The sequence below is a fragment of the Podarcis bocagei genome (genome assembly GCF_964188305.1).
Source record: "Podarcis bocagei genome assembly, chromosome: 9".
NCBI lineage: Eukaryota > Metazoa > Chordata > Lepidosauria > Squamata > Lacertidae > Podarcis > Podarcis bocagei.
Genome location: NC_138134.1, coordinates 26502441 through 26519433, shown reverse-complemented (window position 1 = coordinate 26519433; position 16993 = coordinate 26502441).

Here is a 16993-nt window from a genome sequence, read left to right as displayed (position 1 = left end):
TAGCGAACCGGATGGAGTTGGAAAAAGTCTCTCCTAGCCACTGAGGCCGCCTCAGCTACCAATGAAAGTGTCAAATCTAGGAGTACTCCCAAGCGATGGAACTGCTCCTTTCAGAAAGATGCAACCCCATCAGGAACAGGCCATTTCTCCCCCTCCCAGACTCAAGAACTTGGGACATATAACACCTCTGGTTTTTTATCAGGATTCAGCTTCAATTTATTGGTGCATGTCCTGTCCTCCATTGCCTCCAAGCACTGGTCTAACAAATACGTTGCAACCTCATGCCCCTTCTGTCAGCCTCGGTAAATCTTAACTTTTGTTTATGTGTTGAAACAGTGGAGTCAAATTGACTTCTAAGTTAAAAGGGAAGAAAAATCACTCTCCAGGGGGGCAAAATTCTGATGTTATAAAATGATTGAAGAGGACTGAAATGAGGCAGAAAGCAATGTTTATGCAATGTGCAGTAGACAATAAACATATAGGACTTGGCACAGGTTCGTAGCTCTGACAGAGTTACACTGTCCATGCCAAGCCTCAACAGAAAACAGCATTGCTTAAATAAGTGGAAATTCACAAGTCATCTTTTTTTGGCTTGCAATGAATGAACAGATAAATGCTGTCATTCAGTTCATGTGTAACCCATGACAAGCCCAAGCTTAATAGCTTTTAACCGACAATCAATATTTCTTTCATTTTATATTGATTGTCTTTCCAGCAGGAGAAAAGCCACAATTGCATTGTACTTCCCATTAATACATTTTGTATGCAGATGACATTGCTCACCTTCCCCACAGGTGTTTATGGTAGACTTTGACAGAGCAATGTGGATACCACAAGTCTGTGCAAGCTCAGAAAAAGTCACATAATTTGGTGTTAAGAATCTCACCTTTTATCTTAAACTAAAAGCAGGTATCTTGTCCTTAATGTAGGCTTTGAAGTAGGAATTAATGGATTACAAGCGTTCCATTTATTTTATGTTATATGGTTTCACTCTGCCCTATTTTCCACTTTCCCTAAAGTTCAGTTCAGAGGGATTTCTAAAACTAATTTCAAGACTGCATCTTGCATGGTTTGCCACAGCTTTCATTTCTTTCCATTCCATCCTTTGCGTCTTTCACCCACTCTACAATGCCAGGGGGCACTGTGCATTGATAAAACAGCAACAAACAAACAAACAAACAAGCCCAACAACACAACAATCTTCAGATTATTTGTGTGCATTCTCACATCAAAAATTGCTTGGGGGGAGGCTTTTTTTTATCAAGGTGCATTTGTAAAACACCATACAAAAACAATATTGAAACAAATCATAGATAAAATCACATTGATACCTTTTTTGCAGGGTTTTGTTCACAGGAACCACTGATATGGATGGTTAAGGGGAAGACAAAAATGAATTGGGGGAACTAGCAGGTGTGGCCAATGGAGCTCAAAACGAAAGTCATTTTAAAAAGAAAGAGAGAGAGAAAAGAAAATATAAACACTAGGATAATGGAGCAAGCAGGTTCAAGGTGTACCCAGCTCTGCCTGGTACGTCTTGTGTGTAGTGCTGACTCTTGAAACCCTCTTTCCCTGCTTAAAGACAGAGAAACTTGAAGGCAGAGAAACTGAGCTTGGGACAACAATGGTTTCTACAGTCCAGAAGAGCAACATTTCCTACCAGAATCTGAGGCTGAAAGTCCAGCAAACTGCAGCAGAAATAACACATAGCAAATTTGTTTCTGGCCAGGGATTCTAGGAAGAAAAAGTTATTCTGTCTTGGACTGAGGGCCCCTGTTATAAGCTTTCCCTGCCCTGAGGTCAGCAGCGTAGCGTGGGTTGTCAGCACCCAGGGCAAGGCAGGTAATTTGCGCCCCCTAACCCGGGGCAAGGCAAGTAATTTGCGCCCCCTAACCCCTAACCTGCCGCCGCTGCCAGCTTCTTTTTGTTGCTGCCTGCTCTGGTCTGGTGTGGTTCTCTCCGCGCTCAGCGCTGCGCTGGGCGGCCGCTGCACTGTCCCTCCCCCAGATAGTCCCTCGCTCTCTCTCCGCACCGCACGCCTGGCACCCCCCCCCACAGTGGGCGGCGACCCAGCGGCTTGGATCGGATTCGCACAGCCAGCACTGCAGTGAGAGAGAGAGTGAGTGAACCAGGTAGGGGCAGAGAGCTGCGAGTGTGAGCGCGCCCCCCCCCAGATGTTGCGCCCGGTGCGGACGGCCCCCCCTGCACCCCCCACGCTACACCACTGCCTGAGGTAATTTTCAGGGCCTTGGGCCCTTGGAACTTGAGGCAGAGGAAATGGGAGGTAGAAGGATCAGGTGCTTTGCCCTTGCGTTCATGTTGTGATTCGAGGACCCGATCCCCACTTGGGGAATAAAGACACGTGGACACAGTATGTAAGGTTAATGGCGATGGTTGGCATGGCTGCATTTGAATGGCAAGCCATGCCCCTGCCGAGCTTCCCTATTGGGTGCCCAACTGGGGAGGGGCGTGGCGCGCCAGCCCTGGAGTTGAAGCAGGGGGCGGAGCACCCCTGCATGATGTGGGAATCGTCTCCTGCTCCCAACCCCTCCCCTCCTGGAGGAGGAGAGGCTTTTTCATGAGTATTCAGCTGGAATTCTTTCAACGACTGCATCCCTTTCAGAGCATGCCCTGTGGCATTCTGGCATCCCTCCTATGACTATTTGGTTGCAAGTAGACTTTCCATTTTTTAAAGAAATCCCAAAATGCAGGGGAAACTAATATAAAAATGGATGCTGCATGGCCACTTCCTGAGCAAAAATCACAGATCTAGCAGAACGCAGACAGTTATCTAGACTTATACTATGCTGCACATTACATCCCCATAGGCACATTACGTGGCACACGGTGGAGTCCTTCATTTATATCCTATGCCCTGTATTTAATTCTGGATCCATTACTGAGGGTAATGCAGTAATGAAATGGTGAAAAGAATACTGCTGTGCTTTGAAATAATCTGAAAAGTATTGCTTAACATTGAATGGGTTTTTCATGCAGTATCTGCCAGTTTTGATTATGTGCATCCGGCTCCCTGAGATGCACACGAGCAAGCACACATTGTCTTAAAACCCCATTTTGACATCTGTGAAGAAATACAAGGCTGCAATTACAATGCTAAGAGTTGAAAGAGAGAGAAGCTTACACGTGGCATTGACAGTGAAGTGGCAATGAAGTGTGCCATGTCTAATGGAATTGCACTTTTATCATACCATCAAAGATGGCAGTGGAGGGTCAGCCTGAAAGGAGAGCCCAAATAAATCCACTTTCATATGCTTTCTCTTCTCTGAGCATCTTATGATATTTCTCAAGAGACAGAAGTGCAACCTGTGACAGCTGGAATGTCAGCCATTACAGCTAGCCCTAGTGAACTGTACTTTTGTTGTCTATATTTGTGTTCCACTAACAGCTCATTTACAGAATCAAGAGTAGATGGGGGTCCCTGGCTCCTTTTGGAGTCACTCACTATTCATACCTTATGCTCTTTCAGGTCATTGTTTACTTGCTGTGAATTCCATATATCAGGTGGTATTCAGCTGAACCTTACTCAGACTAGAATTTAATAGATCTACATAAGTACGGGTTACGGGTGTGCAACCTGTCAGGAGAGGGTATATAAGCCTAGACCTATGGACAGCTGCCTAGAGGTTAGAAGCATGTGTGGATGTGTATCCAGAGCACTGTGAAAGCTTTTCTTGTCAGTAAAGAGTTAATTAGCAGCTGTATGCCTGATAGGACAGTTACTCTCACCACCAGTTTTATCATCTATAAAATGGGGATACATAAAGGGTTTGTGTACCACCCACAACATTTGACATGTATCTCTATCTGTAGCTTTGGGAAGCAGCCACTCTATTTTGGAACCACTCTGTCTTTCCAATCCAAATTTGATCTGTTAAAAACAAAAGCCAGACACCCAATCCTTATTCACTATAATGGGGAATCTAAAAATAGCTATAACTCCCCCCCCCCTTACAGAAGTATATGAAATTTCTGGCATATCAGCTCCTCGTGCATGAATTAAGACTGCCATATTAAGGACTGGAAACTTACTTCTAAAAAGCAATGAAAGCTGTGATTCCCTGGATCCTGAGTTCTGCACTTGATGTGCATGGCTATTCAAGTGTGGTGCAATCTTGGAATACAAATACTCTAAAAAAATAAAAAAATAACCTTGATATTGTCATTTGTGTTCTCTTTTGTGAATAGATATGATTCAATTTTCTGCATTGTCATAAGGTTTTATTTATTCACATGGCACTTCAAAACAGTGAACTGAGAAAGGAATGAGTTCTACATAGCCAGATCCGAAGTCATTCTGTTGCATTCAATGTAGGTTCCATCCAGCAGGAAGCACGGAAAAATCCCTTTACCTTGGCAACATATGCTTACAGTTCTGCTGCTGTCTGATGCCGCATGTTTGGTAAAAATTTCTGAACCTTTCAATTGTGTATGCTGGCAACTGGGATTTTAAGATTTGAGTATTTGTGTGGAATGTGCCATTATCTGGGGCTGGATTGGTTTGATTTCTTTGCTGTTTTATTTTTGATTTGCTAGCCTCCCCATCTGAACTGTGCTGGTTTCTGAGGCCGTAAACAAAGCGAGAAGTGGCATTCCCAGTCCCTCAAATTCAGAATACTGAAAAGGCCAGCATTGTGCATTCAAAATCATAATAATTCAATGACTATCCCAGACATTCATGTTCTAATGTTTCATTTTGTGACACTGAATGCAACAAGAACAGAAAAACAGTGTGACCTTATGTCATGCTGTTGACAAAAGATCGTAACGTCTGCAGAAAACAGCACAGGAAAATAAAAAGGCTGAATTGCATACTGGGTATAGTCAAAAAAGAGAGGCAAATAAATGGCTAAATGTAACTTGTATTTTTACATTCAGTGTTAAAAACAAATCACATTAGGGAGCAGTGTAGTGGTTAATAGTGTGAAGTTGCCAGTCCAATTCCAGTATCACTCCAGCCAGAACATCACTAGGTAACCCTCAGGTTCAGCAAGCCTCTATACTATCAACGCATCCTTCCCAATCCCCTCCTACCTTACAAGGTGGCTGGAAAGATTATTGAGATGATGCATATGAAGCCATTTATGGGCAACCTCATACGCGTCTACTCAGAAATAATCCCTATTGAGTTCAATGTGTCTCACACCCCAGTGAACTGGTAAAGGATTGCAGCCTAAGGCACTTGAATTGTGGAACACAGCAAGCTGCCTTATACTGAGTCAGACCCCATTTAACTTAATATTTTTTAAGTGTTGAAGCAATGATTCTTCAACATCAACTTCGTTGGACTGGTCATATTGTGCGGATGCCTGATGATCGTCTTCCAAAGCAACTACTCTGTTCCAAATTTAAAAATAGAAAGCGTAATGCTGGTGGTCAACAAAAGAGGTTTAAAGATTGTCTCAAGGCAACTTTTATTTTTTAAAAAATGTAATATAAACACCAACAATTGGGAAACACTTGCCTGCGAGTGCTCCAATTGGAGAACAGCCTTTAACAAAGGTGTCATGGACTTTGAAGACTCTCAAACTCAGGACGCAAGGGAGAAACGTGCTAAGAGGAAAGCACAATTGGCAAATCCACACCGTGATCAACTCCCACCCTGAACTGTGGAAGGACGTGTGGATCCAGAATTGGCCTCCACAGTCACTTACAGACTCATTGTTAAAACCGTGTTTATGGAAGACAATCTTTCAGCTTCTGCCTTCTGGAAGAAGGTACAGGGTTATGGGTTATAAAGACTATGACTAGCTGCCTGAGAAACAGTTTTATCCAAATGCGCTTTTGGTTCCTTACACGCAGTGTAAGGTAGTCTCTATGGGAGTATATTGTATTTAATTTTGGGGTATCAGAGTTATCAGAATTTTTTAGGGTGCTAACCAGGCTGGGATAGCTGGGATAGCAGGCTTGTTGGTTTTTGAATGTCTGATGTAGATTTTTTTCAATTTCGTTGTTCTGTATGGGACAATGTCAATAAAGATTATTGTATCGTATTGTTGCAACAGCAATTTGTTGTGCTATTTTTATTATCCATTTATTAAATGTATATGCTGTCCTTCATCCAGAAGGAGCCCAGGGTGGCAAACAACAAGTGCTGAAACAATAAAAAAGATATATTTTTAAAAAATCCAATACAGATGCAGACTGAGAAAGATCACAACTTAAAAGGTTTGTTGGAAGTACGTAAGTAAAGTAAGTAAGTAAGTAAGTAAGTAAGTAAGTAAATTTCTATTTGTACCTTGCCCTCTGGGCTCAGGGCGGCTAAAATCAAATATCAAATACATTAAAACACAATCAGGAAGAAGGAAGATCTTCAGTGGGTGCTGCAAAGACAACAAATTACCAAATATTCAAGGGGAGGTGCCTCACCACGAATGACCCGATTCTGAAATTGTGCAGAGCAGACCTCCTGATAAGTTTGTATCTGCAGGAGGCCCTCACCTGCAGAGTGCAGTGATCTGGAAGTAGTAATGACGGGGCTTCTTTCGGTTACCTCTGCACTGGGATCCGTAATATGCTCCCGAAGTGTTTGTTGACAAATGTAAATAAATAAAAGCAACACACAAGTTTACAATCCCTGCTGTGATTAGGTAGCTCTTGATGTGCTCCAGCTTCTTTCTGCAGCTCACTAGCTAGCTTGCTGAGTCTGTATCCTTTAAGCATAGATACCACAAGGCATACAGAACGAAGCTGTTTTCTTTATGGATTGACCACCTGTGTAGCCCCAGCTCTGCTGAGTTTGTGTCTTCTTGTTTCAGAAACTCAAGTTACGAATCATTCAAAGCAACAGAGGAGAATGAAAGAGGAGCTGAACCCTGTTTATCCATTTTGGGAAGCTGATCAATGAAAGAGGCAGTGTTTCCTAGCTTCTTTCACAAAGGAGGAAGAGTATTTAGTGGATTTTTCAGGAGTGCACGGGTGTGTGTGTGCTTTGATGTGGCACTCACCTTATTAACAATACACAGTGGCTGAGGGGTGTTTGCAATCTTCCTTTGTCTTAAAAAAACAACAACCCTACACAGGCGTGGTCCTGTGCTCCACAGCATCACTGGCTGCTTGAACTTCCTGGCTTGTATTCCATATGGGAGGACTCATGAGCATCTGAGGAGGTTACCTGAAGAACACCTGAGGATGCTGCAAAAAGCAGCCTCCCCAGCTGCCCACTGGTCTTCCTGTGAGGAATACATGCCAGGAAGTGGCGGGAATGCTGTAGATCATTGTATAAGGTTTGTATGGGGATTTTATGCTAAGGGGGGGATACATACCTAGGCAACCTCAAAACTGTCAGGAGCTCAGCCTACTCTTGAGTAGGACCCTGGTAGAGACACATGCCCGACTTGCATGTTCTCTCCCTCCTGGTCGTTCGTTTGGGAGCTTCAAAAGCTTCCTTCAGCCTGAACATCACAGCAACCGATGCCAACAGACACAGGCACACTTTGGGATCCGCAGAGTTTGCACAACTTGTGTGACAGACCTCAGTAACTCAGCATTTTGGCTAATCTACTTTATTTACATATAAACACACACAGAACACTGCAACATGGCTCCCTCTCTCTCTAGCATCAGACAGCAAAGAGAAAAAGAACAAAGGACAATAGTCCCACTTCACGAAACACAGTAACACGAACATCATATCTCCGTCACTTCCCACTCTGTGGAGTCAAAACATATACCGTCATGTGATAGACAAAAATCCCATGACTGCAATCATGGAGCAGGAATTCTAACAAAAAATGTTAAAGGTAGAAAAGTGGAGGGGGTATATTGATTGAGAATGTATTGTATTGTAATTGTATTGTAACTTTTGAATATATTTTTTTATATTTTAAAAAAGGGAAACAAAGGTAGAAAAAAATTAAAGAAAGTTAAATTTCACATAATTACATCGCTTTGAAATTTAAGAATGATTGTCTCCCTGCAGAACTGGTTTCAAAAACACGTAGGGCTGGTTAACATATGACTTCAGTGTGTAATTTTACATGCACTGGAGAGTCAGGATCAAGTCTTAACTTGTGTACACTACCAATACAAATGCAAAATATTTAATGTGAACTGGAGATTCGGTTTATAAATGACTATTCAAGTAAGATCCCACTCATATGATATATTCGATACAAATAAATAAAAGTTTTTAAAACAAATGGATCAAGCCAGTGGATCCCTATCATGTAGCCTGTTATTATGCAAATGTAAATACATGGAATTTTTGCACATAAGCACCTTGGGATGGAATGATGTGTTGATTTTGATTCTTCCAGTTTCTCATTTTCCCCAGTTTAAATTCAGTTCTCCACATTTTGCAGCAGCTTGTAATATTTTTTTTTAAAAAAACAACTTCACAAAAATTCATTAGAATTCTAGTTCACATTTTATATGCAGTTTTAACTAATGTATACATTCCTCCAAGCAATCTCCCCTGATATAATATACTTTTGTATGCTGGTTTCACTAAAATCTTCATTTTTATGCTCATTTCCCACTAATATTTTATAAACCATTTCTGATTGGAGAACAGTACTGAAAAATTCAGATAATGTTCTTTGGCAAATTATTTGAACATTATCAGCCTTCAATTGGGCCTAGTTCTACAAAGATGCAGCCAGCATGGGTCTGAAGCCTGCCCTCACCATCAGGCCTTCTGGTTTAGGTTGCAGCACAGCAGGACCACCAATCTGGATTTAGATAAATACATGGCAGCATGTAATGCCAGTAGAAATTGGTGTATGTGCCTGTGTGAAAGTGAGAAAGACAGGGATAATTTCCATTCCCATGGAAAACCTGGGAAAACTATTTCCCATTGAAAGGTACTGAAGAAAGAATGATGCTAGAGTTAAGATGCTAAACTGGGATACTAGATTCACACCTCAGATCAGTTCTGCTCAGCTTTCATGATTGCATGTAATTTCTCATTACAGCAGTTGCATGCTTTTAAATTGGACTGAATGGTTCTCTAAATCAAAAGATTTGTTGATCTAATGAATTCATAACCGTTTCCCTAATGATATAAAGAAGTATTTGAGTTAGGAAGTCTGGCGAGAAGCCAAGTTTAAAGCAGTAAGAACAAAATCAGAAAAGAAATCCCAGCCTCATAAGGAAGGAAAACAGAAGAGGCAGGGTACCCGGAATAGCTGTGATTTATTTCACATTTAAATCAGCATTCACTCAACTATCTCTCTTACCCGCTAAAAGAAGGGAACAGTGTACCAGATTAAAGTGCCAGGCAGTTAAAACAGCAATCTGATCTGTAGCAACATGCCAGGGAATCAGATACATGGTAAGTCATGCCAAATGAACTTTGAGGATACAAATACCCAAGTATGACAGGTTGCATTGTGCTTTGGTTCTTGACAGATACATGACGTAGTGTTTGTTAACTCTGAGAACAGAGATATGGCAAGATGTTTGACTTGACAGCACATGTCACAGCTTCTGTGTAAGTTTTACTTTCACAGCCATTGCTTTGCCCTTTAGTTTTTGGCGAGAAATTGAGGAGAGAAGGTTGCTTGAGTTACTGTTTCCGGAGTGAATAATCAAGCAGTTGTCCAGGAGGGTAGCAGAGGTGGGGCAGGAGATTTGCTTAAGCACAACCTGGACAGTGGAACAAAATGGGCATCAAGGGACTCACAAGATACTGACCTCTCATTAAAGCAACACTGCATTATGCAGTGGTTTCTTTTCTCCGTATAGAATGATAAAGCATGTTTTCAAGTTGATAGATGTAAAGCCAAAGACCAGCTTACTTAAAGGCTTCAGTGAGGGCAAGACGCCTGGCAGAGAGCCACGATTGCAGTGTCTCCTTGGCGTTCTGCCTGAAGACAAACACACTCAAGCCTATTCAGCCACTAAATACTGTTGGTGAGGGAAAAGAAAATTGGAGATGTGATGTTGTACAACAGCAGCCAGCTGGGTTTTGCAGTAGTAGCGGTTGTTTTGCAGAAGAGCTTTTTGAGCAAGAAGCATTGATTTATTTAAGCATTGATATCTCTCCCTTAGATCCAAGAGGTTCTGGTGTGGCTCACAAAGCATTAAAAAACAAAACAAAACCATGGTGCAAATTAAAACAATAACCTGAACAAATAAAGGTCCTACAGCAATCAAGCAACAGGTGCAAAAACAAGTAAATAATAACTAATTCACGAAACAGCAGAAAAGTCAATGCTTTCTGCAACAATATAGCACCTCAGTCATTGTTTAGTAAATGTCTTCCACCCAACAGCAGGGCTAGATCTAGACACATCATAACAGCATTTCAGTTGAATGCTTTGTAAGCTTCATAAAGGGTAATCCTGTTGGTGAAAGGCTTTGAGGATACAAATCCTCACTGGTGTCACAGTGTCATAATGCATATAAAGCGCTTTTTCTTTACGAATGTAGCTGAGTCCCAGGTGTGCTGCAGGTGCAGTGGAAGGAACATCCAGTGGTTACATCCACATTGCACCAAGAATCCTACTGCCTGGCCCTAGCCCCTCCTCTTTTCCCCTTGCTAACATTGCATGATGGTGTTGGGGAGCCTGGTCATCAATGTAGCCCCCACAGATACAACCTAGCTGGCCCCTACTGCCTTTGTAACAGACATGGGAAACCTATAGCCCTCCAGGTGTTATTGGACTATGGCTTCCATCATCCCTGGCCAATGGCCAGGCTGGCTGGAGCTGATGAGAACTGGAGTTCAACAATATCAGGAACACCCATAGTTTTCCCACCCCTGTTCTATTATGTGCATTGTCTGATGCTCTTGACAACTGTTTACCTCTTACCACAATTAGCAAGTCCTATGCAACTATTATCCAACAAATAAGTAAGAGGCAGCTTCCATTTTGGCTGCAATGCATTACATAGATACTTGAGGCTCAACAGGACTGACTTCTGAGTACACATGCATAGGAACGTGCTGTGCACATCCTCATAATGTCCCCCCCCCCCAAGGTACAAACTCAGTTTGGTATTCTTTGTAACTTCCAAGCCGTGCACACTTCATAATTTGAAATAACAAAAAGAACAATTTCTGGATTTCTGATGAGCCCTTCAGATTGTGTCTTTAATTTCTGCTCACATCGTATTGTCCAATTAGCACAGTTAGGCTGAAACACTTACTCAAGTTGACATGCAGTATACCATTTCGAGAACCTAATATTCTTGGGCTTTATGGATTTCAGCTCCCAGCCTGTCTTCATAGCTCATAACCTTTAATCCTCACATCAATCTTGGTGCTGTGTTCAATTACTACAGTGCTGTCTGCTGAAAAGTAGTAGGAGCTCAAGGGAAGTTTGTGCAAACTTGCAAGTTTCTCATTCATTTTCATTTAAGGGGGGAAAACTAGCAGGACAAAAAAAAATCATTCAGATGTTCCTTAGAATTCCCACTGCCTGTCTGTGATGTATTACATTTAATCTTGTTTTCAGGACTGCTAGCAAAATACTGTGTCTGATTGTTTTAGAAATTTTTATTAGCAGGCAGTGTACAGGATTCCCCAAAGAATTCAAAGCTTTGAATTGATTTTTTTTAAAGATTCCATATATTGTACAAGTATAGATCAAAAATAAGCTTTTCAAATCATTCTTTGGGACCACGAGCTCACTTTGCCCTTCCACTGTAAGTCTTAAAATCTGGCAACTGAGAATCTTGGCCTATGACAGAGACCAATGGCAGTGCCAAAGTTTTCAAATCAGTTGTGCAGAAATAATTCCCCAGGGCATTCCTGAATAGTCTTCACATTCTTGTTTGAACAAGACTTTTGAAGAGTAGGGTTGTCATTCATTGTAAAGACCTCTGAATTTCTAAGGAAGCTTACCAGAAGTTATAGTAAGTTTCTTCAGTGCTGTGATGGCTGGAGTTGATGAAAGTTATAGCTGAAAATATCTGGAGGGAAACAGATTGAGAACGGCTGTTCTAAAACATGGGTTGTGGACTGCCTTCAGCCACCCTCAGTGGCACCTCTCACATTTTGTAGAGTCAGTAAGAGATTCATATCCTGAAATTGGAAAGTTTGTAAGAAGTGTGGGGAACCTTTGACCCTTCAGATGCAGCTGAAATATAACTCCTATCACCCCTGGACATTGGCCATGCTTGGTGTGGCTGATGGGACTTGTAGTTCAGCAACATCTGGAGGGCCAAAGGTTCCTCTCACACATAATTTCACAGTCTTAAAGATAGATGTAATACAGTTGGTGCTTTAAAAAACGATAGAAAGCTGTAAATGAAAGCTGCCTGATGTAGTAAATTGATGGACTTGTAGCATCTATTACAAAGGGAATTAGAATAGATAGCAAGTGATATACAGTGATACCTCGGGTTAAGTACTTAATTCATTCCGGAGGTCTGTTACTAACCTGAAACTGTTCTTAACCTGAAGTACCACTTTAGCTAATGGGGCCTCCTGCTGCCGCCGTGCCGCCAGAGCACGATTTCTGTTCTCATCCTGAAGCAAAGTTCAAATTTCTGGGTTAGCAGAGTCTGTAACCTGAAGCGTGTGTAACCTGAAGCGTATGTAACCCGAGGTACCACTGTACTGTATTTCAAAAACCATTAACTGTATGCTGAGGGTTACAAAACAGCTTAGCTGTCAAAACTAGGCATGGAGACAAATTATCAATAGAACTTATCACCATTTGAAAAGCCTTTTCCATGTTATCTTTCCCTTCCTCCAAAGATTAAGTTCCATTTCCTTCTTCCTCTCCAAACTTTGTACACCAATCATCATGATACTTGTGTGTTGCATATCCTTGTGGTCAACACAATAGACAAGTGTTTGCCCACCATGCAACTCCTAGCTGGAATGTGCCTCAGCAAATGTGTTTTTTTAGGATTATGCTGTGTTAGTACAGCTCCTGCTCTTAAGCCTCAGTGACATAAAGATATGTGCAAATTTCTCAAGAATGCTTAAGGAATTTGAAGATGGTAACAAAAAAAGTCAAAGTCAGACTTGAACTTTGTCGGCAACCAACATGCCTCAACAGTCCCCATAAAGAGGACAGATGTGCTTTGCTGTTTCATATTTTGTAAAATGCAGACCTTATTCTGACTTAGAGGGAGATTTGTGAAGGGATGTATTTTTTAAATTGTATTAGAGTACTGCTCCTCACACATACTGGCTCCAGGTTTCTGTGGTGGGAGCCCGCCCCCGCCCCCAATTGGAAGCAACTGTTTGTCTCGCTCCCAGTTTTAAAATTTAGTTTAAATTTATCTCAATATACATGTATTTGTATTTAAATTTCCCTAATATACATATTTCTGCAAGCAATTTTTTCTAACACAATGCACATTTGTATAATATTTTCCCTAATATATGAATTTTTAAGCACACTCTGCCTTAATAGGCACATTTTAAAAACACATTATTTGCAGATCAGCTACTGCAAAACTCAAGAGAAGGATTTTTTAAGTAAAAAAGATAGCTGTGTTTAGGTTTCCATATTGTTTCAGTAACTGCAAATTAGAAAGGCTTTCATTAAGATGCACCCCAAACTAATTATCTCCCTATCACTATGGCAGATACAAATTTTCCAGTGACTGAAAACTTCATCTGAGAATTGATGTTTTGGGTGAATTTCTGCATGATTCTTGGTGTGTATCTTTTTCAGAGGGGAAAACCCAGCTTCTTCCAGAATTCAGTTTGGGAAAATGAAGGACTCTATGAATTGAAATCAGAGACTTTGTATGTATCCTTTTAAACTATGAAAATACTTTAATAAAAGCAACTATAAAATAAATATATCTCCAGGGATGCTCATTGAACATCAGTTGAATGCCTGGCTCCCTAGGAAAAAGTAGTATGAAAGGCCAAAAAACCCCAACAACCTATGATAAATAATAAATTGTTCTGAACTATGTTGCTCTGAGGGTCTGCAAAGCTTCAAGTTGAACAAAATTATTCATGAGGCAAAATTGTATGGTGTCTCATTCTCAGGTACAATAAGAACAAATTTATTTGTCAAAGGAAATGTTTTATTTATGTCAGACAGATGTTGGCTGAGACACAACACCTATGATACAATACACTGTCCAATTGGGACAGACATATTTGGAAATAATTCAAGAAGACAAGGTTTCTACTTCACCAATTTTCATTTGTATTCAACCTGGTTAGCAATTCCCAGGCATTTTAAAGTACCAAACACTATATTTTGATGTCTTGCTGTGCTATAGTCTGGAGTAGAATGAAGATGGAGGCACTTCTTTATATTAGAGAGAGTAGATGGCATAGACAGTGTTCAGTGTAACAATAATGGAGTCTTAAAAAGGTAAAGGGACCCCTGACCATTAGGTCCAGTAATGACTGGCTCTGGGGTTGTGGTGCTCATCTTGCTTTATTGGCCGAGGGAGCCGGCATACAGCTTCCGGGTCATGTGGCCAGCATGACTAAGCCGCTTCAGGTGAACCAGAGCAGAGTACGGAAACGCTGTTTACCTTCCCGCCAGAGCGGTACCTATTTATCTACTTGCACGTTGACGTGCTTTCGTACTGCTAGGTTGGCAGGAACTGGGACCGAGCAATGGGAGCTCACCCCGTCACGGGGATTCGAAACACCGACCTTCTGATTGGCAAGTCCTAGGCTCTGTGGTTTAACCCACAGCGCCACCCACGTCCCTAATGGAGTCTTACTTTCCCAGTAATAATAGTAGGCAGGTCTGCTCCTCTTTGTGCTGTTCTTGTAGCTCTGTAATAAGAACTCTGAGGAGGGATGATGTCCAGAACATTGTCTCCCAGTTCAGAGATGTTACCCTTTTAAATAGTCTTATGACACCACTCTAGATATCATGAGAATCATAGCAAGGGATGTGAGCCCTACTATTTCAAGCATCACCACCACCATCATTATTACATTGTTAAGAAATTGCATTGCATGTTGGGGGTATTTGGGACCATCTTGGTTGTGAGTCCTAGAAGACTTGCTCCCTGCCTTTCAGACCTTTTTCCACATGGCCTGGGAGACCAGGCCCTGACTGACTCCAACTACAAAAGTGAGACTGCTGAACAGACTCTTGGGCTGGAGTATTATTTAGGGGGTTTGTTGTGGGAAGGTTATAGCTGTTATTGATATTAATTTTTGCTATTTTAGATCTTATTATTTATGTGGAAATTTGGTTGCATAATTTTTGACGCGTTATTTACTGTTTATGGCTACTTTTGTTGTTTGCAATCATGTATTTTTTCATGTTGTAAACTGCCTTGAGCATGGTTTTAGCTATGAAAAGGCCAGCATACAAATAAATGATGCATGTATATATGTATATTAACAAAACCAGACATGCAATTTTCATGTTGGCAGGTGGTCTATACCAGAGTGAGAAAAATGGGGTCCTCCATATGTTGTTGAACTACAGATCCCATTATCCCTGTCCATTGGCCATGTCAGGTGAGGTGATGGGAGTCCTGCAAATCTGTAGGGCCAAAGGTTGTCTATCCCTGGTCTATATAAAAAAATTCCTTCCAGTAGCACCTTAAAGACCAACTAAGTTAGTTCTTGGTATGAGCTTTCGTGTGCACGCACACTTCTTCTTTTTTATTTTGACTATGGCAGACCAACACGGCTACCTATCTGTAATAATAAAAAAGTCATTTTGCAACATTTCTGACCGGGGGAAAAGTCAGGGAAAGGTTGACTTCAGGGATAAGTATAACTTTTGCACAATAAAGTAACATGGATTTCTAGAAAGAACAGAGAATATATTATTTAGGAATAATTGAGAGTGTGTTTCAATCAATAACAAAACTCTAACCATTTCCCACCACAAATTGAACAGTGGCATTCCACTGAGTAACTCATCATTCCAAACTATTTTATTCATATACTCCAGAAGTATCCAAAGAAGTCCTTTGATCTTTTAGTGGCTTTGCAAAATCACAGTGGAATGATTCTGTACGTTGTATTGATAGTTTTCTTTCCCCCTGTTATTGTTAAGCTGACTTTGTGTTGTATCTATATTCTTGTCCAAATTGATGCACAAGATCCTATTAGATTAGCAGGAAGAATTGTTTGATGTACAAAGGATGGAATAGTAAATGTCACTGTATTTATTTTGATGAAGGTCAATCAATACTGCTGGCTGCAGAACTCACATGTAGTGAACACACTTTTCCAGATATTAGGGGTATGATTAGAAAACGTTGACTTCTCTATACAAGCAAAAGATGCAAATGTCAACTTTTCTAAATCAATAACTTGATAAACTTGGAAGAATGCTGGTGCTAACTAGACTCATTCAATGTGTTAAAATGCTGCTTAATGCAAGGAATTATTGAAATACACAATGTAATTTGTTTAAGGTCTGCTAATATAATTCTTACTCATCTTCCAAATTTGCTTCACAAAGATGAGACATAGTTCATGTAAGTCAAACTGCCTCAGCTAGACTGTTGCTCTCTTTCCATGCTTTAAGCAGGAAAATATGAAGAGAGATTCTAAGTCTGATCAGCTGAAGGTGCTTAGAAGCCTTCCCCTTATTGGGAAGCATATTATACAGGTTTTCCAATTGAAGAGAGACTTCTAAATGTGTTCAGCTGAATGCAGGAAGGTTGGAGATGGAGTTGATCATGACAGGGATGTTGGAGTCAGCTGACACATTATTATTATTAATTTTATTTCTATACCTCTTTATGTCTTTAAGTAAACATCTCGAAGTGGTTTACAACACATTAAAACATCAAACAAAGCATTCCAGAATAAAAAATTACCAAAGAAAGTCAAAGCAACACAATTAACAGGAAACTAAAAATATTATCTTAAAGAATTCAAAATAAAACATTAAAAAGGAGCTCAAGTACAGAATGTACAGTTAACACAGCAAAGTATAAGGTGTGCATTCAAAACAGCATAATTAACAAGAGAATAAAATGTTATCATAAACATTGAACTACTGCACTAAGAGACATGCTCCCTCTCAGCCTGTTTAATTTCACAAGACCTGAACAGGGCTAGAGAAAGAAAATGTAAATTCAGCGTCATATGATGCAGTATTTGAATTGATAGATGGGT